This window comes from Bactrocera neohumeralis, chromosome 3, assembly GCF_024586455.1.
Source record: "Bactrocera neohumeralis isolate Rockhampton chromosome 3, APGP_CSIRO_Bneo_wtdbg2-racon-allhic-juicebox.fasta_v2, whole genome shotgun sequence".
NCBI lineage: Eukaryota > Metazoa > Arthropoda > Insecta > Diptera > Tephritidae > Bactrocera > Bactrocera neohumeralis.
In genome coordinates this window covers 66,376,071-66,403,853 of record NC_065920.1, presented here as the reverse complement: position 1 = coordinate 66,403,853, position 27,783 = coordinate 66,376,071, and the positions used below count along the sequence as shown (strand labels likewise).

The following is a 27,783-nucleotide window of genomic DNA, read 5'->3' as shown; positions in this document are numbered from 1 at the left end:
TTCTTTCATAAATTATTAAACTTGCTTTTATTCACTTGTCTAATGTTTTTCACACAATATATGCGTTACCAATGCGTTCATTCGCACAAAGCTGAAACTTTGTAGTCCGTGTGACAGTGCGTATGAATGACATTAAGTGTTCGCAGAAGTAAAAGTTTATAGTATGAGTTTCAAAGTCCATGTATGCGTGAGTGTAGTCTAACTTTGTAAGCACGTGTAATTACGCACTTCATAAATAAATAATACGTATATTAGGGTGCACCTAAGCTATACGGGAGAAAAAGAAATATGCGTTATAATATTATGTTTCAAAAAATTGTGGCGATTGGATAATGGGAAGATGTGCTGCAACGAGGGTAAAGTGACCATGCGTGGCCAAATTTTGAATAACATGGCTACTTTACCCTCGTTGCGGCACGTCTTCCCATTATCCAATCGCCAAAATTTTTTGCAGAACATAATATTATACTATGATGCAAATTTTTGGGGGTGTGATGCCCTGTACGTATATTTTTTTCTCTTCGTATAAATAAATGCACCTTCACGTATATAGTATATGTTTTGTTTTGTATATGTTTAGATACTTGTAAGTATAGTATGTTTTTGTTGCCCAGTATATGTAGTACATACTATACTGCTGACGTATTTCACGTTCTGCGATTTATGACCATAAGAAACTTTTGTGCCTTGCTGACGTGCACGCATCTTGCCGCAAGTCAATTGCTTTCACCAACACCTCCAGCTACTGTAATTATAGCTCATAAGCAGCGCTGAGCTCCTAGCTCACCTAAGGTGCACAATGTGACATAACGGTACGGTTAGTCGACTTGGCAACGACTTTGTAAATCTACATATAGTACGTCAATCTGTGCTTTAGTGTTGGCGAAAGCCAGTTCTTGATTTCTTTATTGCATTTGTACTTATATTTTCTATTTTATTTCTTGTTAATTTGCGTGTTTTCATTTCAATGAATTTCTTCGACACTGTCAATGTGCCAATTAGTCAACGCAATCCTGATTTCGTTAAACATTTAATTGCAGTGTCACTTGCAGGGATTTGAGCGCCATACCGAAGTGAGAGAGAGACCGCAATTAGAAGTTAGTTAGTACAAATACTTAGTTATACTTTGTTAGATTAGTTTAGTAGCACTTACTACACATTTATATCACTAAAGTTTTATTGACTTTGTCAATGTGTTCATTTACGTTATCATGTGTTTGTGTATTGTATCGTGTCGTGCCTGTGCACATGTATGCTTTACTAAGCTTAACTTGTTACGTCACTGTTTTATATGTACTTAGTAATCACACTTGAAGTGTGGGAAAATAAATATATATTAGTATACGTTTATATATATAGTATATATAGCTTATATCAATTGAAACATATACGAAATTCTGCGCCGTTTTTTTATATTCAATTTTTACTAATTTTTTTTTTTACTTAGGTATATGAATATAGGAATATACGAGGTTCAACAAATTAAGTGGTGATTAAGAGAGGATTCTGTAGAATCAGTAGCACGAATGAGTGACAAGAAAGCATGATTAGTGTGATAGAAGACAAAAAATCTAAATATTAATTTTAAGGTGAAGTGACTTTCAAGGGTAGCCAATTTTTTTGCTTAGTTGTGCTTTCATAACTAACAATTAATCAAAAATTTCAATATCAAAAATTAGAAAAATACTTACACAAGCATTATCTAAAAAAATACTATATTTACCAAATGTATGTATTTGTATGTCTGCCAATTTGTGTGCATGCGCATTGTCAGAATAAAATTTTTACAGTTTCATTACCATTTAACTCACAGCCAACAACAACAAAAACTGTTTTTCAGTATTTGTACTTGCTTGCCACCTGCAACTTTGCCCCGTCAGCGTCCTCAAATTGTTCCTGCTTGTCGCTAGGCTCACTTTTCCACGATTACGTTCTTGCAGTTCAAAGCGCTTGCTATTAATTCGCGAATTCTATTGCATTACTTCGCGTTTATCCCTCCATTTGCCTCTGTTGTTTAAGCTGTATGTATTTCTTAGGTACCTACTGCTCATTTCTATTGCTTTTGCCGCCTGAAGAGTAATTTGTTCCGCCTGTCGGAAATCGCAATTTGTGTGTCGACGAAGGCAGCGCCAACAGATTGAGAAATAGTAATGGAAATAATACAAGAAGATAAATCGAACTGGAAACGTAGAATTATGCCAAGAGTTAAACAAAAAAGTGCTTTGTGGGATAACTGCTTTTGTTTGTCATATTAGAAATATAATGGATTACATACTGTATTACCTGAACTGAAAAGGATCGTTCTTGCAAGTCCATCAGTTCCCTGAGAGTTTTAACAGTAAGCACTTAATTAGTTCAGTTGCTTTATGTAACTTACCCAGTGAAGTATAATTCGAGAAGTCACTTTTCTCAAGTAAAATTAATTTTTTCAAAATCTCACATATTTCGTATAGCCAAAAGTTTTTCTTACGGCTCACTAAAATTCACTACCTCCCTATTCATTCTCATTGTCGGAATTCTCTAAAACCACTAATGCAATTATTTTGATGTGTTTTTCTATATTGAAACTTTTTCGAACTTTTCATGCCTAACATTGACTTTTCGTATTAAAATTAATTCGTAACTTATTCATTCTCTTTCAAGTGTAAACTTCTTCACAACTCCAAGTATTTGTTTTGCCTTTATAATTGGCGACTTTTCGTTTGTTGCCTCTTGATCATTTCGCTTTTCTTATGTTTTCTGTTCGTATTTTTTTGATATTTAACAATTTTCGTAATTTTTCAACATGATAAATTAGTTTTTCGTTGTTTCTTAGCGTGTAACAGAAAATTGAATGGCAAAAAAGTAAAGACGGAAATAAAATAGTAAAGCTTAGTCATAAGAGTGAAAGAAAGGGAATAACATAAGCCGAGCAGCCTTGTGTCACCAGAGCGTGACAACAGAGTAACAAAAATGCAATAATATTAAGGAGGACCAGGTGCTTAAAAGGATTCATAAATTTTGGAAAAAGTGCAGAGATGAGGAGAAATTTTAAATAAAGAGGGAATGGTTATATAATATTTAACTTGTTCTAAAAAAATTTTAATATTGCAGAAGACCAATTTAATGTATAACCTGAAAATAGTTTATTATTCTGCTTTTAGAAAATCTGAATAAATTACTTTAAGTCACTTAATATACTTTTTATTTTCTATGACATTGTCTTGAGCAATTTTTCTCCCAAAGAGATGTGAAGAGCAAAAGGCAGCTATCCGAAAAGTTTACAATGAACAGCTATAATTAAGAGTTTCACCTGTAGATATAGCCGCACCGGGTGCATATTTCAGTTGAAATAAGTTTTATAAAAATCTCACGTCATCACCTGTGTTTACAGCCTTTAAGTTGTAAAATTACTAGCTGAGTGTAGTAACCTAAGTTGGAGAGGTAATTTTGATTTGAAGACTGGAATGGCTTCTTGAGGTCGTTTTATGTCCAATATCTCAGACAGAATCTGTGGATAAGCAAAATTCAATAAACTTATTTAGGGGTTTCATATAGTCTAATAAGGTTATATGCTATAACAAACCGAAAAAATAGCGTTTAGAAATGTAATTGCGTAAACTCCTTTTTGTATATAATCCATAATAATTTTTTGAAATATGGGAAAAATTTAAATTTTTTATGTTTTTTTGATTTTTGAGAGACCTCTAATTATTTCAAATAATTACAAATGTTTTTAATTTATACAACCGTTAAGAAAAAATTCTCAGATCTTGATTGGTCTGAACGCTCCTCGAGGTAGTTTCTTTACAACCACTGCATTTATAATCTCTTTTTGAGCATTAAAAAAAAAACAAAGAGCCTTTAATTTTGTCTTGAGAATATGACATCTGGTCACACTAATACACAAATAGTGTGAACTCAACCTCCGACACATCGCTTTTGCTTGTTCGACGAAAATGCGCATATATTAAATTGGCCAAAGTGAAATAGGTTCATTTTCGTTTTTTTTGCCATTACATACTATAAATACAATTTTACTTAACAACTTGTAAATTAGCCAAACTGAAGAATGTGTGACCCTACTTGTCCTTACATTACCCATTCCTTCACGAAGAATTAATTTCAATTACAATTGCCCTCAGGTTGGGGCTACTTCAAAGCCATTATCTCGCTTTGCGCAGCAAAAAGGTTGGCCAAGCACGCCACGCATACATACATATACTACGTGCTGTTAAGGCAAGTAATCTTGATTAACAACTAGCGATGCTTTCAACACCTTTCACTTCCTTTATTTAACCATCACGCTTCACTGAACGAAATCCATTGACCTAACTTTGCTGCTCTTTTTAGCACTTCACGATCGTCTTCCCGTGTCTTTTATCTGCTTTTGGTTTTGCCTTCGTGTTGTCAGTGATTTAAATTCAGTTGAATCAGAACCACAGAAAATTTTATTGAAATCAATAAATTGTGGTTAGGTTACCCTTTTGTTTACCTTAAACTGTTCATTTCACTTTCCATTTGGAAAACGTGCATCCGGTAGTTTGCCACCTGACTGGGTTTAATGCAAATAAATGCTTGTTTTTAACTCACCACACTTTTCTACATACAATCTGTGTTTGTTCATTCCCCTTTTCTTTTCTTTTCCTTTTCTTGTAACACGCGTTAACTAAAAGCTTTGACCATTGCAGGAAGATTTAATCTCAAAACCAATTTGTTCAAGTGGTTCGCTTAAGGATTAAAATCAAGAATATGCACACGAACGGGCTGACATGCACATATGTGTATAGATGTATGCATATGATTTGACGATATTCACATTCACCTTTGTAAGCAAACAGACTTTCGTGAGGAAGGATAAATGAATATATAGATCTGAAAACAATAAAGTAGGTGTGAAATAACGACGAAAATACAAGCGAAAGAATTCGATTAGTGCGGTAAGGCAGAAACCAACTCTTAGAAATTATACAGTGGTAAAGCTGGAGGATGGAGTCATGTGTAGAAGTTCACGCAAGTGAGGAAAGTTCTCTGATCGCCATTCACTTGGGAGTGGCCAGAAACGATTATTTTACACATGGCTCAAGCAGCTCATTACTTCCGGTCTTTGACCAAGTATCCTCTGGGTAGCCTAAGAACATCCGTTCAAAGACGAGCTAATGTGAGAAGGCGAAACAGAGGAAGAGGAAGACCTCCACTCCGTTGGAAGGACCAAGTGGAGAAGGACCTGGCTTTGCTTGGAATATCCAATTGGCGCCACGTAGCGAAAAGAAGAAACGACGCACGACGCGCGGCGCGCTGTTAACTCGGCTATAATCGCGTAAGCGGTGTCTACGCCAATTAAGAAGAAGAAAGCTGTGTGGAAGTGTCGTTAAAGAGCGTTAAGTTCTGGAAAGAAAGGGAAGATACAGACAACTATAAAGATTTACAGTATCAAGTTACATATAAATACCATTTTTCACTACATTAAATCAACTCATAGATTTTATACAAAAACCAAAACCTCAATGAGTATCATCGAACAACCACCGTGTTCACCAGATTGGGCTCCGTATAATTTTTTCTTGTTCCCCAAATTCAAATTGCCGCTTCATGAAACCAAAAGGTCCGTATAAAAAGTGTTTCGAGGACTAGAAAAATCGTTGACGTAAGTGTATTACATCTGATGGGGATTAATTTAGAGGCGATAAAATCAATGTTGATGGATAATTAAATAGTTTGCGTTTTATTTACAATATCCGGGTACTTTTTTGTCATAATATATAACAGGAATAATGAAAAATTCGAAATGTTAAAATTCAAGTGTTTCGATATACCAACTTTCCACGTGCATGTCTAATGGTCAAAAACGAAACGAACCTTTACAAAAAACAAAAAGCATTGCAAAAAATATTTCCGAGCTTTTAAATGGGTTGTATGCGTCAGTCGTTCTGCTAGTTGTTCTTTACAACTTCTAAATATACGTGAGAGTTCATTGGCATTCAGCTCAATTGGCAGTGTAAGCACTGGGTTTGCTTCATTGAATGAGTGTACATACATATGTGTTAATTTAATTCTAAACTAAATTGAAAAGCAACACAACGACATGCATCCGCTTGAACTTAAATTTATTCGTACGAGTGTTGCTTTTCATATTCCGGGACTCGAGAGCAATAATTAATTTTAATCATCGAAACTCACTTTATTATTTTTCAAAATATTCTTTATTAAGATCTTTGTACTTCTGCATGCGTTTTTGAAAAAATTGTCTAAGCACTTTTGACATGTCTGATTGGGAAATTTTCAAACCACGCCTTTGTATTCCAACCGCCTCTTCAGGTGTCAAAAAACGTTGACATCTTTGTTTAGTTTTACGAACGGGAATAAAAAGAAGTCATTTGGTGCCAAGTCAGGACTGTATGAAGGATGACTTTTGAAATCGGTGTCCAGAAAGGCAGTTTCAGTCGATGGGTGAAAGCTCGCATTTTCGTGGAGAGTAGTGATCCGTCTTTGGCGGTTCGTTTTCCTGATTTCTTGAAAGTCACTAGCAAACTATTGTTTTTGTATCACTTAGAAAAAACAAGTGCAGAGTTCGCTCACAGTGTTTATAGTTTCCAGAAAAAGAACTGATTTTGGCTGACCTTCACGAAATTCCTCTTGGAGTGATCTACGACCTCGATTGGTTTCATTCACTATATCATCGATTAGCATTGGACTTAATGAAACTTCACCGTCAAAAATAGAAATAAGTTCATCGTCGAACGTTCGCGATTTAATTCCCAGTTTTGCCTAGCTGAATATTTTAAGTAACTGTAAACACCGCAAACAGCGCTCGTATGTAAAAACGTTCCGGTTACATAAATATAACATCAAAAATGTCAAGCTTTACGATAAAGTTGTTCTTTGTCAGATTGCAACAATAGGATTGCCACATACCGCAATATAAAAGGCAACCTACGTGCTACAATAAACAACAAGGGTACTCGTAAAGTGCGCAGGGTGGATAAGGATTATATAATATTAAGAATTTTTAAGTTATCGAATTTTTTGCATTTGAAAGTTTTACCAGCTTAAGAATGAGATGGAACAATCTTTTTTCTGTAATCTTGTCTTATAGGGAATAATAGAAAGGAATTGTTTCCAGCAAGAGTTGAATTTTACGATCAAATATTGGTTGAATTATGTATCAGTGTTGTTGCGAATATATTATATATAATATTAAGTCGGTCAGTTATTTACCTATGTTCTAATGCCTTTCTTTTAAGCTTTATCAATGGCTATAATTTCCAAACTAAAACTTTTCGATGACCATTTTTTCAATAATAATACAACTTAGGTTATGTTAAAGATCTACTTCGTCTTGTTGGCCAACTAAACAAAAAAGTCTCGATAAAAAAATTTTAAAGCCACTAATACCTTACAAGTTTTTGGAATCTGCAATACTTTCCACTTGACTACATTATTAAGCGGTTACATGGGTTTTGGGGTTTCAAAAAATCGATCCTTTTAAAGCCTTATTAAATTATACAACACCTTTAGAATATTTTCTTAAATTTAAGAAGTAGCAGTTTCGGATATGAAGCCTTGTGACCTTATGCGCTCGACGCTAGCTAAGCTAAATGCGCCGTCTTTAAACGCGTTTTTCTCGAAACAGTGTTTCTGAAGTCGGTTGGCAAGATTTCTCAAGAACTACTCACCCGATATTCAAGAAATTTTAGACAGGTTTATGAGATACAATTCTTAAAGACTTGGATGAAGAATTTTTTTTTTCAATTACACTATTTAAAAACAAGTAAGGAAGGGCTAAGTTCGGGTGTCACCGAACATTTTATAAAATAAAGTGATAATCGAGATTTCATTATACGTCATTTACATATTTTTCAAATACCGTATTTTTGTAAAGTTTTATTCCGCTATCACCATTGGTTCCTAATGTATATATTATACAGAGAAGGCATCAAATGGAATTCAAAATAGCGTTATATTGGAAGAAGGTGTGGTTGTGAACCGACTTCACCCATATTTCGTACATGTCATCAGGGTGTTAAGAAAATATTATATACCGAATTTCATTGAAATCGGTCAAGTAGTTCCTGAGATATGGTTTTTGGTTATAACTAGGCGACGCCGCCCATTTTAATTTTTAAGAAAAAGCCTGGGTGCAGTTTCCTTCTGCCATTTCTTCGGTAAAATTTAGTGTTTCTGACGTTTTTTGTTAGTCGGTTAACGCACTTTTAGTGATTTTGAACATAACCTTTGTATGGGAGGTGGGCGTGGTTATTATCCGATTTCTTCCATTTTTTAACTGTATATGGAAATGCCTGAAGGAAAAAAGAATTCTTGACATGGCTATTGTAGTTTCCGAGATATGTAAAAAATAGTCTCCAAAAAAAAAAATTACGTATATGCCCCTCCCTAATGCGATCCTTTGTGCCAAATTTCACTTTAATATCTTTATTTATGGCTTAGTTATGACACTTTATAGGTTTTCGGTTTCCGCCATTTTGTGGGCGTGGCAGTTGGCCGATTTTGCCCATCTTCGAACTTAGCCTTCTTATGGAGCCAAGGAATACGTGTACCAAGTTTCATCACGATATCTCAATTTTTACTCAAGTTACAGCTTGCACGGACGGACGGACAGACAAACATCCGGATTTCAACTCTACTCGTCGCCTTGATCATTTTGGTATATATATAAGTTTTAGGACTTACTTTATGTGTGTAAAACTATCTCGTTAGCAACTTTGTTGCGAGAATAAAAAAATCGTGAAATTTACCTAAAACTTTTAGTGTTTTGTAAAAATGTGTGCCAAAAATCCAATTTTAAGCTTTTTTCTCTTTGGTCAAGTTTTAAGTTGAGGTTTTTCACTCTAGATGATCCTGTAAAGAGTTATTCTGTAAACACGGGCGCATCTTTTTTCCGAGGGGTCACCGTAAATGGTGTCGCAATGGCTGAGTTTAAAGTGTTCAGTTTTTCAAAAATTTCAGATTTTTTTGCTAATAGTGTATGTTTGTAACAATAAAAAAGTCTAATAATATTATTTCTTTTTTTACATAAAAAAAAATCTTGAAAAAGGCTGTTTTTTACCCGAGGAAACCCATATTCTGATAAAATCCGACTAAACACTAAGTCATAATAAACATACAAGCAACAATAATTGTATACCTTTAACCGGATAATTAAATTTTATTTTAACATTTGCAATATTTCAAAAATATATAATTTAAGTGTTTCCGTTCAAGAAAATCGAGAAATACCAGAATTTTAATATTTCCTGAATTTCTGAAAAAGTTTGCAAATGATGCATTTTAGATCATAAAGAATTTGTAACAATCTGATACCACCGAAAATCGAAGACGAAATCTTGAAAGTTTTAATGCAAAGAGAAGCGGGACTTTAATGGATTTTTATTTCGGCTGCAGTTATTTACTTATATATAATGCTATGTCTGTGAGGACCTAGTTACTTTAGATTACGCTTAAACTCTCAGTTTATTCCGTTCAGTCCTCAAAACAGTTAAACGCTGTTTTCTGTAATGGCATTACGTTAACCTTTATTAATTCCTGCAGATATGCTTGGATGCCTTGAAATGCACAATTTTTGCTTTTTCAGACTTTACAATGATACTTTTTTATGTGAAAGAAGGTAAAGAGGAAAGTAAATGAATCGCATTAGAAACGCCAGACGACAACTTATAAAAAAAGCATATTGACAACAACTGCTCTCAGCTGACAACTACTTTAACTGACATAAGTGCTCATAAACTAATCGCTATTTAAGGTTATGTTTGTTGTTTGTGCTATCGCATTTATGCAGGCAGTCTACACAGTTATTAGCCCAGCTGCCAGCTGACTAGACAAGACACACAAAAAGTGGAAGGTAATCGAGGTACAAGTGAAAATTTCCGCCTTTGTAAAAATGGTGAACTGAGCGCAGAAGGGAGCATTTCGCAACGACAATTCATTCGCATTGCCGCCAATGACTATTAGATCAGCGGCTAATACATATAAGGCAGTATAAGGTTTCCCCATACTTTTCTCACTCTCGCGGTGGACGGCCCAAAAAACCTAAACTAAATAAAAAGTAATGAGCAAATTGCGGAAAACCAGACGAAGCGTTGAATGTAAGTAGCGGATCAGAACGTCTGGCGGCGTTGTTAATACCACTCGAATGCATTCTCACCTTCACACACACTCACAGAGTCTTGTCTAAAGAACAAGAACTTAGGTCGTCAGTAGTTTAGTGGCAATGACGGTGTCCGACTATTCAACAGACAAGCAATGTCTCTCAAAAATCGGACTACCGTTGCTGTTGTAGTTTATGAAAGCGCCGGCATGAGTGCTAGTAAGCTTTTGGCGACTTCCATCATTTACTGTGAGTGGCAAAATGCGCAAAGCGCTTTAACTAAATGACAGTAACGGTAAATGCGACAGCCTTTGGAGTAATTTGGATTGTCGTTGTTTGTTTGTTTGCTTGAATTGTGAGTGGTTTGATTTGGTGTTCACCTGTGGTTCTAACGTCGTCCTGGCTTGCGGTTTTAGTGGTTCTGGCCAAAACAGTTAAATTTCGTGTTTCCAGGACTACTTTTATTTTAAGTATAAAGGTGTATAACCTTTAAATTATGTGCAACAACTTGTTGCTAAATCTTATTAATATTTGTCTCAGGTATATCGTGAGATTCGCTTAGTAACTATCGAAAAATTTTGTATTCAGATGATTAATCTAATTCATTCTGTTGATTATTCGAATAGAAGTAAATAATCACAAAATAATCTTAAATATTTTGAGATCTAGTCCTCACAAATTTTAGTTTCCTTATAGGCTCTGAGATACATTGGAAGTTAAGTTATAAAATAATTTTTAATATTTTAATTAATTAATTTATAGCAGCTTTATGTTGGCGGCATTATTCTTTGGGATGATTAAGCAATATTATAAATAATGTCTTCTTCATCAGCTGTATGCGAGGATTCGTCATTTTGATTTGTTGACAAGTTCTTATAGTAATCGTGTTTAACAGGAGGAATGAATTTTAGCAGCTCCATCATGTCTCTCCATTTTTACTTTGTCACAGTTCTACCTTTAGGATATAATGAAGGCTGATCTATATTTTTCAAACTTTGCGGTCTACCCACTAAAGATTTTCTTATATTAATGGCTTGAAATTCTGCATCATCATTATAGTTACATTTGAATTATATAAGTTAGGGTTTGGACCTTCCTAACTTTATCCAGTGTATTTTAAGCCAATTTACTGAAATCCCTGTGACGGTTACTATTCAGTTAATGATAGACTGTTCTAAAGGAACTTGGTGAGTCATTTGGATTAGATAAAACAACGCTTTCTTTTTACAAGTTTTGAATATATGGTACGAACCATCTGGTAAAAAAATGTTTTGATATGTAAAATGTAAGCTGGAAATTACTTTATATATTTTATAACATTTGTATCATTATACCCTGAACAGGGTATATTAAGTTTGTCATGAAGAAGAAAGTTTGTAACACCCATAAATTATTAAGAACTGAGTCGATTTAGCCATTAGTCTGTCGTCCGTGCTGTAATTTATACGAACTACCAGTTTTTAAGATATCGTTTTGAAATTTTGCAAACGTCATTTTTCTTGTTTCGGAATGCATATATGACCTCTATAACTTGCCATACAAACTGAACGATCGGAATCAATTTCTTATATGGAAAACTTTCAAATTTGACAAGATATATTCACGGAATTTAGTATTGATTATTATTGCACCTGTGAAGGGTATATTAGCTTCGGTGCAACCGAAGTTAACATTTTTTCTTGTTTATTTTATTGCTTGAAACGCGACCTTTGCGCTTATCAACCAAAGTTGTAACTTGTTCATTAGAACATCAATCGTATATCCTCCCTCTAAAATATTTCTTACAAACGGTAATGTGAATAACGAATGTGATCATCGTTCTGTTGTTTCATTCGTAGGGCGCCTTCTTTTTATTTCGTTAACTTTGACAGAACCTCTTAAGAAAATCTTTTGGTCAAGTTGACTATGTAAACTATAAAATTCTTTCATGGCAGCCTCTCTCTCATCCGAAATAATTTATTGATTGCAATTTTGACGGCATCTGCATTGAATATCGACAAATGCTTTTGCAGGTATTAATTTTCCTCCCCTATTCCTGTATGCCAAACCTTTTATCCGGTTATGCTTTTCTAAATTTCGTATCCATTTAACAGTATTACGACTTATTTTTCTCCCAATCATTGTGTTTGTTGGGTTTGTACTATTGCAATCCGATTAATCCGAGGAAAACGATAAACGTCTTCTTAACCCAGAATATCTGTTGATAAATCGTATTGAAGAATCATCACTGCTTTCCTTACTCACATTATTAGTTTCACTCATCTTGATTATAACGGTATAATATTTATTTCTTCAAAAAAGTCTGGGAAATATTTATTTATTGTTATGCGATTTTGTTGCGAATATTATTGAGAGGAGAGAGCATTTTTGACTGTTTAAAAACATATATGCGTCGATACACGGCATAAACAGATACGACGTTACAGAAGCTATTTATATTAGAGTATGGATTTAATCGAAATGGCTTCTGAAATAAATTACTTGTTATTCAGTTGCCAAAAAATGTGCCATTTAACGGTGCTAATATTTATTTTTCAGAAAAGTTATTATAAATATAAAAAGTTGTGACTATACCAGTTATGACTATACCAAAGGCCTTAACAAAAACCCATTGAAAATTAATGACAAAATAATGTCAGTCAAATTGATTGAAAGACAGCGCAAACTTTGGTAACGTTTCTACCAATAAAAGGATAAAAGGCAATCGAAATGGGTGGCCAAGCGGAGTGGCCAAGAGAGCTTATAACACAAATGCCAAAGCAGTATTCGCTTTTATGTTAAACACTTATTTTTTTGCATGTTTCTATTTGTGCTGAAGTACACACACTAATTTTTAAGGACATGTACACATGTGTATAGATTCCTATATGTGTCAAAAGTTCATCCCTTGTCAAGGCTACGACAGCTCATTCAGAATTATTCGCTGGATCCAGCCATCTGTCTCGCAGTTTTACTCATTTGTTTAAAGCGAGAAGCAGAAAACGCGTGTACATTAACATTGCATACATACATATAGCAAGCGAAGAATTTGGTTGATTGAATACTTAACGAGAGACACGCTCAGGCATATTTAGCAGGCTTTTCCCTTCCTTACAGCTATGCGACTCATATTGATTTACTGACTTTGTAAATAAAGAGCTGACACATTCATAGAAAATAATCCGCAACACACAAGAGTCATAAAAAAATATAAACAGTTGGGAGGAAAAGTTTACAGACACACTATCAGAGCGTAAATTATTATTTGTGTTTTTAAATATGTCTTATTTTCTTTCTTTCTTCATATCCACAATGTCCATTTCCGCTCAGTTTTACACTTACTACATATAATATATGTATGCTTTTATAATTAACTATCACCAGCCACCTTCACTTGTATCAAACTTCTTAACACATTCCTCGTTCAGCAACACGTTTGGTTTTGGCTGAAATGATGCGTCATGCGAAATGAATTATTGAAATTGTTTCAACTCTTAAATAAATAATTACCGGAATGGTAAATGAGGCAAAGTGCTGGAAGTTATTTTGGTATGCCCTTGGTATACACAGGCAAAAATGTATTTGTATCAAAGTATATATGTTTACCAAACAGCGAACAGCAGCTCGGCCTGGGTATGATCGAAAGGACTACTCCATAACTCTGCAAGATAGATTGGCAGCACGTCATGTTCATGCGTCTACGCAAATTTATGGGAATGTACATATGTATGTGCTAAACATGCTCACACATATTCTTAGCTGACATTAATTTTCCAATTTAGGTTGTTGTCGCAGGCAACATGACCTATGGTTACACATTTCACAGAAACAACGCGTGCAGTGGCTTTAAAAGGGGAAGGTGGTTCTCAAGGTAAAATTTACTGTAAATATAAAACTAAACGTATTTGAACAACTAAAATTTAATATAATGGAAAAATCTTGCTTTAGATTTGAGAGAAAGTTGAGTTGAAAATGACCATCAAATTCCTAAGTTCACCTATGTTCTTAAATTCTCAAACTTCTCAGGTTCAAGGAAATCAAGCTTTGGAAATATGCTCTTCTTTAATATTAACAAGCGATCTACATTAGCTATGAGAGAAGTCCACTTAGAGGCACTATCACAAAAAATATACTACGGGTACACATACATATGAAATATGAAACCTAAGGGAATATGGACGACTTTTTCAGTCAAAGCAGAGCAGCGAATTTAAAGTATGATGTTTATTCTGATCCTTCTCATTCGTAAGCGTCCTTCAGAAATTTGTTTACAGGGATTCAACGTTGTTGAACATTGGCTTTTGATAAGCTATGCGCAGGAACTATGAAAACGACTAACAAGTAGGATAATAAGGCAAAAATTCCGTATTTCGTATTGGCAGATCGTTCATTCAAATGTTGGCATCTAAAGAATTATTTGGCCGATCCGACACAATTGAAGAGAATATGACCAAATTTGGTGAAAAAGGTGCTTACCACATATCGGCAATAAACTTGCATACCCTTTACCGTATTGTCCAGATTTCGCCATGTGCGATTGCTTTTTGTTCCCAAACTTGAAGAAGTCACTCGTCACGGAGACCTCCTTTGAAGATCTCAATAGAACGTACTTTTCAGACGACTAACTGTGGTTGAATCATCGCTGTGTGAAGTTTGACAAGCTAAACAGAAGCTGTGTTGAGAAATAAATAGCTATTTTGGAAAAATTTTAATTTTTCTGAGCTATTTTTTTTTATAATAACACAACATCTTATTAGCAATTTTTAGTAATGCTTGTACCTGTAAACTAAACTGAATGCAAAATTTGACAACCTTGGCCAAATCATCTTGACCTGCTCCACTGCACCAATTTCCTTATTTATTAGTTGCCACGACATTCTGTGCTGAAACCTTTACTCATGCTATACCTATACTCATACTTCATAAACTAAGCCCCCAAAACACAAACACTGCCAGCCTCCCTCCTGTTATGACTTGTATCGCCTTCCTGCATTGTCATAGGGTAATTCTGTAATGGATACTTAAATACTAATTTCACTTTCCTTCTTCCCAGACAATGATGAGTATATGGTAAATTTTTATCTTGCTTCTGATTGTAAGATTTTCGCAGCTGTTGGCAGCATTCACAAAAACTCTTATTTAACACTTGTATTCCTGATATATCCTGCCGACTGTTGCATGCCACAGCAGCTGTTTTTGCAACATATTTCTCCATTTCAGTTCACTCTTTTTTGTGTTTTTGGTCTCAACAAAATACCATAGACTGTCTGAAAGCTTGAATAGGCAGTGAACTGTTACTAGTAGAGCAAAAGCGTTTATCTCCTCTGTAGCAAAAGCAAACAACCAAACCATTTGGTCAGGACGTGTGTGGAATTGAAATGTGGACAAGCAGCGCAGATGCTCGTGTGGTTACCGGTATTAGTATTAAGATACAAATATGTTTGTCTTATATTTTTCTGTTTGCACTAGGTTTTTATATTCAATAATAGCATTAGCACATTCATTATTTCAAAAGTGTGGAAATTAATTGAATGAAATACAAAAAAAGGTTATTTATAAAATTTTGCTCACGAAAGAAAAGAAGTTTTGTATAAGAAAAATGGATTAATTTTAAATGGAGAAAATCATGGGTTAATCCGGAACAACCAAGAAAGGCGATAGACATATTCAATGCTCTCTGGACTTCAGAAAAATTATCAACTTTTATCTCTTTTCCCTTTTGGGCTTTAATTTTCTTGTTTTGAACACTGAGTGTACTCTTCCTAAAAGAAGTGATATTCGTATATAAAAACTTTTTTATTAATTCTTGATTGAAATTTTATTGCATTTGTAATTTGAATCTGCCGAAATCAGGTCAAGTTGAATAAAATTGCTGCACAGCTTTTCCCAATAATGTGAAACTAGGGCAGTTCTACGATCAGTGTATGCCATATATTTGATTGTATATAATCAATACTTTCAGAATTGTCCAATACTAATTGAAGTAGATTAGGGTGAATTATACTATATCTCATATATTATATATTTGCATAACCGCGATAACGGTAACGGTTAAGATTGTAAGAAGTTGGGTTTATTGTTGACAAATGATAATGGCTAGTGGATTTACTGTTACGGCATGTTATTTACATTTTACAGATTTTATTGCATAAAAATGTAAAACAATGGCAAATTTTTCAAAATTATTTTCAATTGAAAGCTTTTACAAATCTCCTTAGCCTTGCATTTCTAATGAATATCTCATCATATTTATTCAAAATTTTAATTTGGTGGCAGTTCTTCTAAATAATATTTGCAGCTTTAAGATTTTTAAAAACTCTTGCTCTTACTTGTAGAGTTGCATTAGCCTAACAATTTTTTGTTTCCAATCGTCCGACTACTGAATCGTAGGAGTCAAATCAAAACACAATATATAATAATCGGTTTTAATATAATTAAAAACAACACCCAACATAAAATTTCCCCCAGGGATGTCATAATGTCCTATATCAACAACCATGTTAAATTGTCAGTACGTGCGCCCGTCACACATGCCACTCAAATTCATTTTCTCAATCTGATTTCTCTGCTTAGAGCGCATCGTCAACTTCTTGAGGTTCCGTGCGTATCCCCCTCACTTACACTGTCGAAAACTATCGGGGCGTTGCTCCAGCATGCATAACTGCGCAGCCATAGATAGGTACAAAGATGTATTTTGTTAACGCTACGCTATAATTGAATGGTGACGTGATTGGGCGCGTGCTGTTCCGCTAATGCCACGCCGTCTATGGTGTGCTTCCAAAGTACACTAGTGGAACGGCACACCACTTGGCAAGTCTGAAGTGTGTAGAGGATGTAACTCTTACCTCTTCTTTATTCTATAACCGTTTGTCTGCTTGTATGTTTGGTGACACAGACATTCATATCTTCACTTTGCGTTCCTCCTTCTCATCGCTGCTGCAGCGTAGCCACTTAAGCACTTAAATTCTGCTATGACTTTGCACTGCTCTGTGTCGCCTGTGGCATTCACCGTGCTTTAGTTTCTGAGTCTGCTACTTGGCGCCATTACCGCCCACGCGCTCCATGGATCTTGTCTTATTTTCATCTTTATTGCAGTCACTTTCACTTTGTCTGTCGTTCGCGTATGTCTCTGTGATTTTGTTTTTACATCGATTTTTCACTATCATTGAGAGAAATGCATGTCGATGGTCTTATCTTGCCACCCGTTATACATGCCTTTAGTGTTTTCTCCCTTTATATAAAATCTACAATTTTCAAGGTTTTATTTTTTTCCGCCAACCAACTTTTATTTTCCGTTTATTTCATTTGCTCCTCTCTCTTTCTCTTGGCTTTTTCGCCCGCCGGCTTTAAGATATCTCAACCGGTGTGTCGATACCGTGTCACTGGTGTAGAAGTCGAGGGCTCCATGTGCGGTCCGCAAAGACCGGAATCATCAGTGCTTCACTGCACCATGCTCACCTGCCCACCAAGTTAAGTCCTCTTGTCACTGGCACCATAAGCTTTTGCATTCATGTGTGTCGGTGCGTTTATCATTTCACTTGTTTACTATCGACAGTACATGGCCATGCCAGATGTCAGGCTTTCGGTGGCCCGAAACCGGCTTTCGATCCGTAGTTTGTTAGGTAAAGTGATTGATTCTAAGGACCTGCTTAAAATACTTGAGGATCGAGGCTGCCGGGGGATTGCCTATGCCGACGATCTAGAGCTTATGGTACCGTGTACGAGTTAACGCAGGTGTATCTTTTGTCGTAACAAATTTGGTAGTCGGAAGTGGTCTTGCCATAAACCCAATTAAATCCGATTATTTCATTATATACTAGAAGATACAAGATCTTGGCGGCACCGCTGCCGCAAATGGGAGACATCCGTCTCCAACCGGTGGATACAGTATGTAAAATATCTAAGGCTCATTTTGGATAGTAAGCTTTCATGGATATTCAACTTCCGGGAGAAAAGGGAGAAAAGAGAGAGTAAAAAAGGCACCGGCGAAGAATTTGTGGGTATGAAGAGGCTGTTGGAGGAGAGGGATAGTGAGCTTCTTTATGGTGACAGGCCACAGAGGAATCGCAGGAAACCGCTATTGGTAGAATGAGAGCGGTTGGTGCTGTGCTTCGCGGAAGCTTGGCTTGCGATGGGCCACCAATTGGTACGTGCGCTGCCGCAAAAGTCCTTTGGTCCAAGATTGATCGCACGAGATCTAGTGATCTCTTTGCCCTCAGTAAGGCTAGCTCCTCTCTAGTTGTGGGGCTTTTAACAGACCATTGCCCGATTTGCGACTACACTGTAAGGCTAGGAATCTTACCAGATGCCATCTGCAGAAGCTGAATGAAAGAAGAAGTGCAAACAACAACCCTTTTTGACTGTCCCGCATTTGGGAGGTCAAGACTTAAGCACTTGGGAGCGCATACCTTCAGATATCCCACCGAACTGGTGGGAATGGAAATTTAATGCCTGTGCAAATTTGTATTGGCTGCTAAGTTTTTGTTAATTTGTAAGTTCGAACACAGAGTTCTTCTCTTCTATGGCTTCACAAAGGACTACATACAGCATTCAACGTGCCATCGCTCTAGATCAGCCAGCTAACCTAACCTAACCAAGCTGCGCGAAATCAAATGGGCCTCGGAATACTAAACATAGTTTTTCTCCTTTATAACAAAAATTTATTTAAACTTCTTTAACAAGTTACTTTAATTACAAATTACGCTTTTGCAATAACTTCACAACAATTTTTAACCTACTACCCCTATAAGAGACTTCTCTATGGCAGTATCATCATTTTATTTTCTACTCCTTAGCTTATACAAGTATTATCTACTCTTTATCAAAAAGCAACCATTTTCTTTAAGTTCTTTTATTTTGCTTCAGGTGGATCACTGATGACTGGAGTCCATGCAGCCGTCTCTGTTGACCTAGCTACCGTGAGCGTATGGTGGTGTGCGCAAAGGAGAATAATGGCATCAAGATAACGGTAAGCGCAAATTGAGTAATAAAATAGCAACAGGGCGCCGGGAACGAAAAAATACAACCAAACAACAATAAAAATGTATGAAATAAAAACAAAAACATGATATAACAGCAAGAGAGACCAGATATTATTCGTACACAGTTTGGCGCTTCGTTTCATACACTCTACTCAGCGCGTACTTGCGTGGTGTTGCCACACTTTACGCAGTTTATTGCTTTAGAACTTTCCGTTCCGTACGTTTTGAAGGCTATCGAAAAGCGCTTTCAGCTCTCTTGAGTGCGCAGTTGGAAGCGCCTTGGCATTTTATTAATTATTGCTACTGAACATATATCCCACCAACTGATTCTTTTGTTTTCGATATTGTTGTGCGGTTACCTGACCAATTTCGTGAAATTTCACCCAACTGTCCGCGGTTTTCTTTTATAATTTTCACTTTTATTTTGATGTTCTTTTATTTTTTTTATTATTTTTTTATCGTGTCTGTCATTACAGGTACTGGATGTGACGTGTTGAGCGCCAAAGCCAAGCACACAGGAGCCCTGCATGATTGAGAAGTGCCCAATTGGAAGGTGGAGAAGTAGACTGGTGTAAGTATTCTCCGTAATATTGAAATGTGTGTGCATGTGTAGGGTTTTGTGCTATGAGCTAAAGCATTAAAGCTCGTGTTCATGACGCTTTTTCTTTCGTTTGTGGTTTGATCGTTTATTTTTTGTATCCATCCGTTTTCCTTTTTTTTTGACAATTTAAGAGTTCTATTGTTCGTTAGCGCTTTAATTAGTTTAGAGCTTTCACTTTTCACGTCAATTCCGCTTGGGAGTGTGTATGTAATTTTGGCTGGTAAAAAGCCTGATATGATTTTGGGTACATTTTAGGGTGATACTTTATCGCTTTTAATATGCACAGCTCATCTTATTTATATTGGCGTAGGAAGAAAGATCATACAGTAAGTTTATACCGTGAAGTGACATGAAAAAATTATAAAATATATGTGGATAAAATCAACTTATGTCTGTGAAAATTTCAACTTTTTTACTATAATATTTGGATCCGAAATTTCAAAGAAATCGTACCTGATCATAAGAAAAAAAGAATTGTCACTTAAAAAAGACTTCGTAACAAAAAAATTTCGTTTGTCCAGGGTCAAATGCGGATCCCTTGCAACATAGCAACGGTCAAAAGATGATAACAGCGCTGATTTTCGCTAAGCTCTGTGACCGAGCAGCTTGAAACGTGGGGGAAATCCTCGAAACAAATGGCACAATGTCGACAAACTTCGCTCTAAAAAACAATGAAGCTATGATAGATATAAATAAAGAACATACATATAATACCAGTTGATAAACTAATAAATGAATAAAAATCCCTAACTGTTCGTTTGGAGAACTTACAACAAAAATACTACTCTGCTATATTAACTATGTAGGGCAACCAAACAGATTTGAACTGAGATATGAATAAACAAAGACAGAGGTTTTGGAAAAGAGGTCATAGGTCAGTACCGAGACTTTGCTCTTGAAGAAGAAATTTAGTGGGCAAGTCTGGTGTAATCGATATTCGAAAAAAAACGATAAAAAAGCTGTGAGCTTGAAGAAAAGCACAATACCCTTAAATTAACATTATATCCCTAAACAACCTGCCTGTCATTACAAATCCTTCACAGACTTTACTTGCAGTCGTGACACAGTCAGCAATTCTCATTCAACACGCATCCTGAGGGCAGCTTAAGAGTGTTTATGTTAAACGTTTGCTGCTGTCTTATATCATAATTACACTCGAGTTGAAATGCAACTGAAAAGTCACGAAAACCAACAGCAATATCGGCACCATTAACTACAACGCGGTGAATATGACTCGTTGGCGAGCTTCTAAAGTGCGCTGTCTGTCTGCAATAAGCTACCGGACTGCACGCCTAACCTTTTCCTCGTCTCAAATTCTCTTAACCCATCCACCTGTAATTACGAGTATATATAAACATATTCGAAGTGGCTATAATCTCTCTCTTTAAATCATCTAAGCCCTTCCACGCTGCTTGCACGTGCGCGTCTCCTTCTGAGTAATGAACATTTGTCAAAATGAACTACAGTGAGTTGCTTAAAGAGGTTGTTGAGCATAAAACGGTAGTCTGTTGTGTGTAAAAAACATCCAACGTTGCATCTTTCTTTTATTTTGGATCCTCGGCGCGTTTGGCTTGTGATGACCATAGTTCATAAATTTCTGAGTAGTGAACGTGTGATATTCCTACAGAAAGGAAAGTGTGTCTAACTGGTTGATAAAATAAAAGTTTAGCCAGAGACTAAATGTGCTTGGAAGGCAAAGTTGCCTAAGAGGAGGGTTGAAAATATTTTCTCTTTTTTATAAAAATTCATCCAGCGTCAATGCTGATGTTTCTGAGATTCTGCTCAGAATTTGTTTTGATAGAAGTGCTCCACCTCAAAATAGCATCACCTTCATTGTGGTTTCAATTTACGTCAATATTCGTTTGCTACGACAACTTCTTTCACATGCTAACCAGAGAAAACCAAAACTTTTCCAAAAGTTTTTAAGTAACCTTTCCTAATGACTAATAATCAATCATATACATTCAAATAATTTTCCAGCGGTATGGCAACCTCTTATTTCAATAAGAGCGCTACAAAATCATTTAAATAAAGTAAAAACGTTTGCGATATCAATAAAACTCTTTATTCCTGTAAAAGTAGGTTCGATGCCATTATGTATCGTTCGTATATCTTTCAATGACAAAATGGCAAACCTTACTGAAGAGAAGTGTCAAAAGAGCGGAAAAAAATATTGTAACGTCCCTATTCAACACGCGGTTATTTGCTTTAATTCTTTATATGCACATGTAAATCTTTTAAACTAAGCCACGTACAAGCAAACCCATTCGGCTTCGCTCTTGCAGTCATACAAGGGTGGTGCAAAAAGTACTTAGGCTAACCGCCCGATAACATCATTGTCGGAAAGAAAATTTACTATCGTTGAGCACATTATTTTACACAGCTACTCTCAAAATCGGTGGCTGAATTGGACTCGCAATTCACCAGTCAAAGACTGGCTATCGGCTTAAAACTTAACGGACGTTCAGAAGGTGTGCTAATGGGCCAAACGGTTGTGAGGTTCTACTAAGCGGAAGCATTGGTCTAATTCAATGTCGAGTTACAGAAACAACAGTCCCTTTTGAGTTTGGTTTTTTTTTCCTGAAAAACACCAGATATCATATTCGAATAAACTATTGCCAGAATCATTCCCGATCCGGCTAGGTTAACCCTATTTTATTTCCAAACATCACTAGCCTGATAGAAGTTTGAGTCGGAAGAGGAGTTATCGGGACTCCGGGGCCTTACTTTGAAAATCACGGAAAACGAAGTCCAACCGACTAAAACACTGGAGTATCGCTGAGGCGAAGAAGCCTATGTCGATAATAAACCGCCTTTTATTCAAAAAGTTCCTTTTTAATTTACGTTCACATCGCTTCCCCTCGTAAATTGAGACAGTTTTTCATCCTTTGCACTCCAAATTGTTACTCACATTTACTCACCATCCGCTTTTGTGAATTTTTTTCACTTCAGTCATTTTCATTTTATTGTTCTTTTACCAGCGTATGAATTTATATATGTGTTAGCCTTTTTTATAATGTCAGACATAATTTTATACTCACCATAACAATTATATATATTATAGTACATACAAATATTTTTATGCACACCTACATACAAACATTTTTATACAAATTTTTATCCCAAACACGTTTACATAATTCATAATTCCTTATCACTTTGTTCACTTACATTTTATGTCACTTGCGTTGGCGTTCTGCAAACAGCAAAAACTCTTCTCTCCGTAAGGCATTTGAATACTTAAATATGCTTCAACCATGTAACTTCTGCCACAACCTAACTATTCCGATATGCCCTCCGGCTTGCACACTCATATGTTTTCGAATGTATGTTTGCCTTGGGCGACAGGCATAGCGCTCGGTAACCTGTGGGCAGGGCTTGCAGATGCGTGGAGTGTAAATCGGCCGATTCATAATAATTTTTTTTCATTGAGTTATAAAATTAATAAGAAAAAAAGACTTTTTCCAAAAATAGTCAAATTCCAACCGTTAATATCTTTTAAACGGTTGGGTTTACAAAACAATCATAAGAGACCATATTTTAGAGCATTCAATTTCCTACAAAACCTAATTAACAAAATATTTTTTCAAGTAGTTTTCTATCTGATAATAAGAAAAAATAGAAAACCGTTAGGCGGAGGACCTTCCCGTTACAATTAAAAACTCATATTTGGAGAGGCTTTCTTAGGGTGTCTAGGAACCTATTTTTGCGAGTACCAATTGAAAAAAAAAAAATTTTTTTTTGAATCACCCTATTATACATATACATATGTACACACATTTTTCTCAAAGGTGACAAGCTTATACAGGTTTACATATTTGTTACCTGCGTATTTCTTTTTGCTATTCACCTTCTCAAACACTTTCTCCAACTCTACCGACTATAAAATCGGTAGTATAAAAGTTAGAGTTTAAGTTTTCCAATCAGTTCGTCTTACAGTTGGTAGCAAAACAAATCGAATACTTTTAGCTTTTACGACTGTTACCGAAGTTCCTACCCCTCATGCTCAGCACACATAATTCATTCGACACGCTGTGTGTCATATTCTCGGCACTTTCGCAAAGTAATGACATAGAAATTACAGTTACTTTTGTGCAAAACCCCGAATACCGCAGACAAAACAATAAATTATTGCGAAAGCATGGAACATGAGAGGGACGCTCGTTGATGATGGCGAGTGTTATTGCATTTGCTTGATGACAATTTGGTAAACGATAGTAAATTATGGTGGTAAACATTAAATGACCACTTAATGAATGAAGCGTGCGTTGGTTATTGCTAATGAAATGGACTGAGCGCATTAAATGTGGCGCCACTAATGACTTTAAATACTTATTCTGACCGTCAAACATTTATAAATATAATGATGCAGAGGTGTGCTTTTGGAGCACAGAAATGTAATTGTATAGCCTAGTTTTGTTATTGCAACGATTTGCTAAGCGTTGGGGCCCATACTTGCTTCACGATCCTTCTCGTATCAGACCAAGCACTGCTGATAAGCTTCATTATGTCAAAACGAATGAAGCAATTAGTACGGTCAATCAGACATACTAATTGGGCCAAAAAAAAAATTTTTTTATACTGTTGGGGTAATGTTATTTTAAATTTTTTCTTTGTGTAGTTTTTTCGTTTGTCCGCGTATTTTGAAAGTTGCACTCCTCCACTAACCTAGTAATCATATGACTGCACTGGAAGGGAAAAGAGAAAATAATAAGAAATCAAATCCACTTAAGAGAGAATATATTTTTGTAAAAATTTTGCTCGCACATCAATCTAATCATTAGTATATTCTGTAGGGAATGGAATTTATCACCAACAGCAAATTCATTATTTGCTAGCAACTGTTGAAAAAAGACAAACCATAATACCAAATTAAACCCACTCAGCATTGCACATTTCTCGTTGCACATCCAATAAACCTAGGCGCTTTTAATGGTTCCATAACTTGAATTGTAAACATTTTAACAATATATACTTGTATAGCCTAGATATTTTTGTTAAACTAAAATAGGAAATTTATATTTGTAAGCATTTATTGGTGGTTACGCTGACGGCTGATAACTTTAGTGCTAAACTTACCCTTATTGGTTTTTACTAAGCTTTACCAATCGGATTCTATACTTCCACTTCTTCTCCTTCTTGTCCTTTTTGATCTTCTTATCCTTTTTCTTTTTCATTTACTAAGTTCCACTTTGTCTGACTGTCTATATAGTTTTTTTCACTGGAGTCTCAGTGACGTTGTCTTCTGTTGCCTTCTGTACAGCCTCAGAATTCTAATACTCTACCCCAACGAAGCTTATCTTTAGGTGCATAGACAATAGTTGGTCTGTTTGGAACGTTTTCCTGTGAGTCTTATAGATACATGATTTTAGCAGAAATTTTAGGTCCTAGTGAAGCGAAGTTTGATTTCGTAATAGGGAAAGGTTTCCCCTTTTGACTAATGAAGGATCGCATGCAGTCAGTGCTATCAAGTCCATTGTTCCTAATAATAATGTAGATTTCACTCAAAACTTGAAAATAAATTAAAATGAAAATAAAAACCTTTATTTTCAACATTTTGCTTGAATAAATAAGAAAAGCCGAAACATTCATTCTATATTAAATATAAAATGGAAGCGCATAAAAAATCTGTGTCTTAATTTCGGTCGGTCAGTTTGAATGACTGCTATATGCTTAGTGGTTTCAACTGAACGTGTAGCGATGACTGTGATAATTATCTATGCCAAATGAACATGGAAATGGGCATTCCCAGATGAATACAAATCGACTCTACTTGTCGCGCTTATAATATATATACATTGTGCTATAAAAGACCCCGTATTCTGCTATAGTTGGTAGGACTATCCTTAATTTCTATGCCAAATATATTCAGTGTGTCTACAGCAATTGTTTAAGTCGGTACACCTCAGTAGTGCATTGCAATTTTTACAATGAATACAAATATCGAACAAAGATTTCGTCTCAAAGTTTTATTTATCACCAATTTTCGTGTGCGGAATCGTTGCGAATGTTGGAAAAGGCTTTGATGGTGCTACTAAGCCTTCAATGACAGTCGAGAGAACGTTAAAGACATGCCTCGTTCTTGACGATTTTCTTAAGAGATCAAAAATTATGAATATATTAAAAAAGTGAAGGATATGATGCTTGAAAATTGTCAGGCATGCGTTAGGGAAATAGCTAGAGTGGATATTTGGGTATGAAATCCGATCGCACATTCATGGAGAACATTATAACTGCCGATGAGACATGGGCTGCCAGACAAACTGAATGATCGGAATCAAGTTCTTGTATGGAGAACTTTCACATTTGACAATGTATCTTCACGAAATTTGGTATAGATTATTTTTAAGGCAACAATGTAATCTCCGAAGAAATTGTTCAGATCGGATTACTATAGCATATAGCTGCCATACAAACTGAATGATCGGAATCAAATGCTTGCATGGGAAACTTCCTCATTTGATGATATATCTTCACGAAATTTGGTATGAGTTATTGTTCATAGAAATAATGTAATATCGGAAGAAATTTTTCAGATCGGCTCACTATAACATATAGGTGCCATACAAACCGAACGATCCGAATCAAGGGCTTGTATGGAAAACTTTCGCTTTTGACGTTGTATCTTCATGAAATTTGACATGGATTACTGCTTAAGGTAACAATATAATCTCTTGATCGGACTACTATAGCATATAGTTTAAACAAACTGAACATATAGTTGATAAAAGAAATGCAGTTGTGAAGGGTATGTTAGCTTCAGTGCAGCCGAAGTTAACGTTTTTTCTTGTTTTTAATTCAATAAACCTTTACTATTTTATACACTGTCTTGCGGAGTATAAAAAGTACCGGTGGTTAATTAATAGAGTTATGACTTAAGAATATTTTGAGCAACCGTACTGAAAAGAAAACCAGACTCATCAGCACCAATCTTTCTAATTTTTATTTTACTGCTTAAAATTAGACGGCAATGTCTACGCAGACTTTTTAAACTCTACTCTAGTTGATAAATACTATAATTTTGTATATTGAAAGAACCTCTCAGATCTTCAATTTTATATCCCTAGGACAAAAAGTTTAACTATATCACTAATAATTTTCTTTTACTCGTCTTGCAGCTTCGTCAAAGACAGCGAATGGTCATCATGCAGCGTAACTTGCGGTGAGGGCGTACGCCGACGATTTTGCGGTTGCAAAATTTTTATCGAGAACTCGCGCACCATCCCGACCGGCAACGATTCGCTATGAGTGGGCGTCACAACACACGTTGAAGTGGACCGTTGTGCCCAGAAACCCGTAAGCTGTCCGCACATGCTTACGATGATCAATATCTAGACGTCAATGGCGACCGTTATCGTGTCATGGTATTTGATGCCTGAAATTTAAGCTCGTGATCTCGACGACATTTCGTTTTAATAAAACGACGCCGCTTTCCACATATCGCATCAATTAATGGATTTATTGAGAGAACACTTCTTCTTGGCCACCCAGATGGTGTAATATCACACCGTTAGACTTTTTTGTGAGGATGTGTAAAGTTTAAAATCTATGTGGATAATCCCGCTTCAATTCAAATCTTAGAGCCAAAGATCCCGCATGTCATTCGCCAGTCGAAATGCTCGAACGAGTCATCTAAAATTGGACTCAACGGATGGGCCATCTGAGACGTAGCCGCGGCCAAAATTTTAATGAGATAATCTTCAAAAAATAAATTCCAAATAAAGTTCTTTCGAATGATAATAAACATTCTTAATTAAATTTGAAATGCGTTGTTTTTTTTCTTTAAAAAAGTATGGAATCTAGAGGTGGATCATTCTTTAGTATAATTCCATGAGCTTAGATAAATCTCGATTCATTCAATTCATTTGGATACAGAAGATGAGAAGAAATATTTGAGCTGAGGTCAACAAATCTCGATTTTATACGTACAGCCAGCCAAGTTATTTTTTAAGCTCTAGAGTGTTTTTTGTAAACTAGTTCGTAACCATATGTGGATAAAAAAACTGTCATAGTTTTATAGAATAATCATAATTATTTACTCTAGTAAAATGCTTTATAGACCGCATTAATAAAGTCATTAAAAAATCTGCAAATTAGGGCTTAATGGTTTATAGAGCTTAAATCTCAGGAGCTATTTC

General features: G+C 35.6%; 1 long non-coding RNA gene across 2 annotated transcripts in view; it reads left to right on the top strand.

Moving 5' to 3' along the window:
* The window catches only part of LOC126752935 (uncharacterized), a 33,347-nt gene extending 6,120 nt beyond the window's left edge, over nucleotides 1-27,227 (top strand). Inside the window, exons 3-5 of one of the 2 annotated variants that reach the window (XR_007666063.1) lie at nucleotides 18,929-19,031; nucleotides 19,521-19,615; nucleotides 26,764-27,227. This is a non-coding gene — a long non-coding RNA (uncharacterized LOC126752935). Of the gene's footprint in view, nucleotides 1-18,928; nucleotides 19,032-19,520; nucleotides 19,616-22,851; nucleotides 23,046-26,763 lie in introns of those variants that run through there. The other variant, XR_007666062.1, reaches the window with a different exon arrangement.
* Nucleotides 27,228-27,783: the final 556 nt, after the last annotated feature.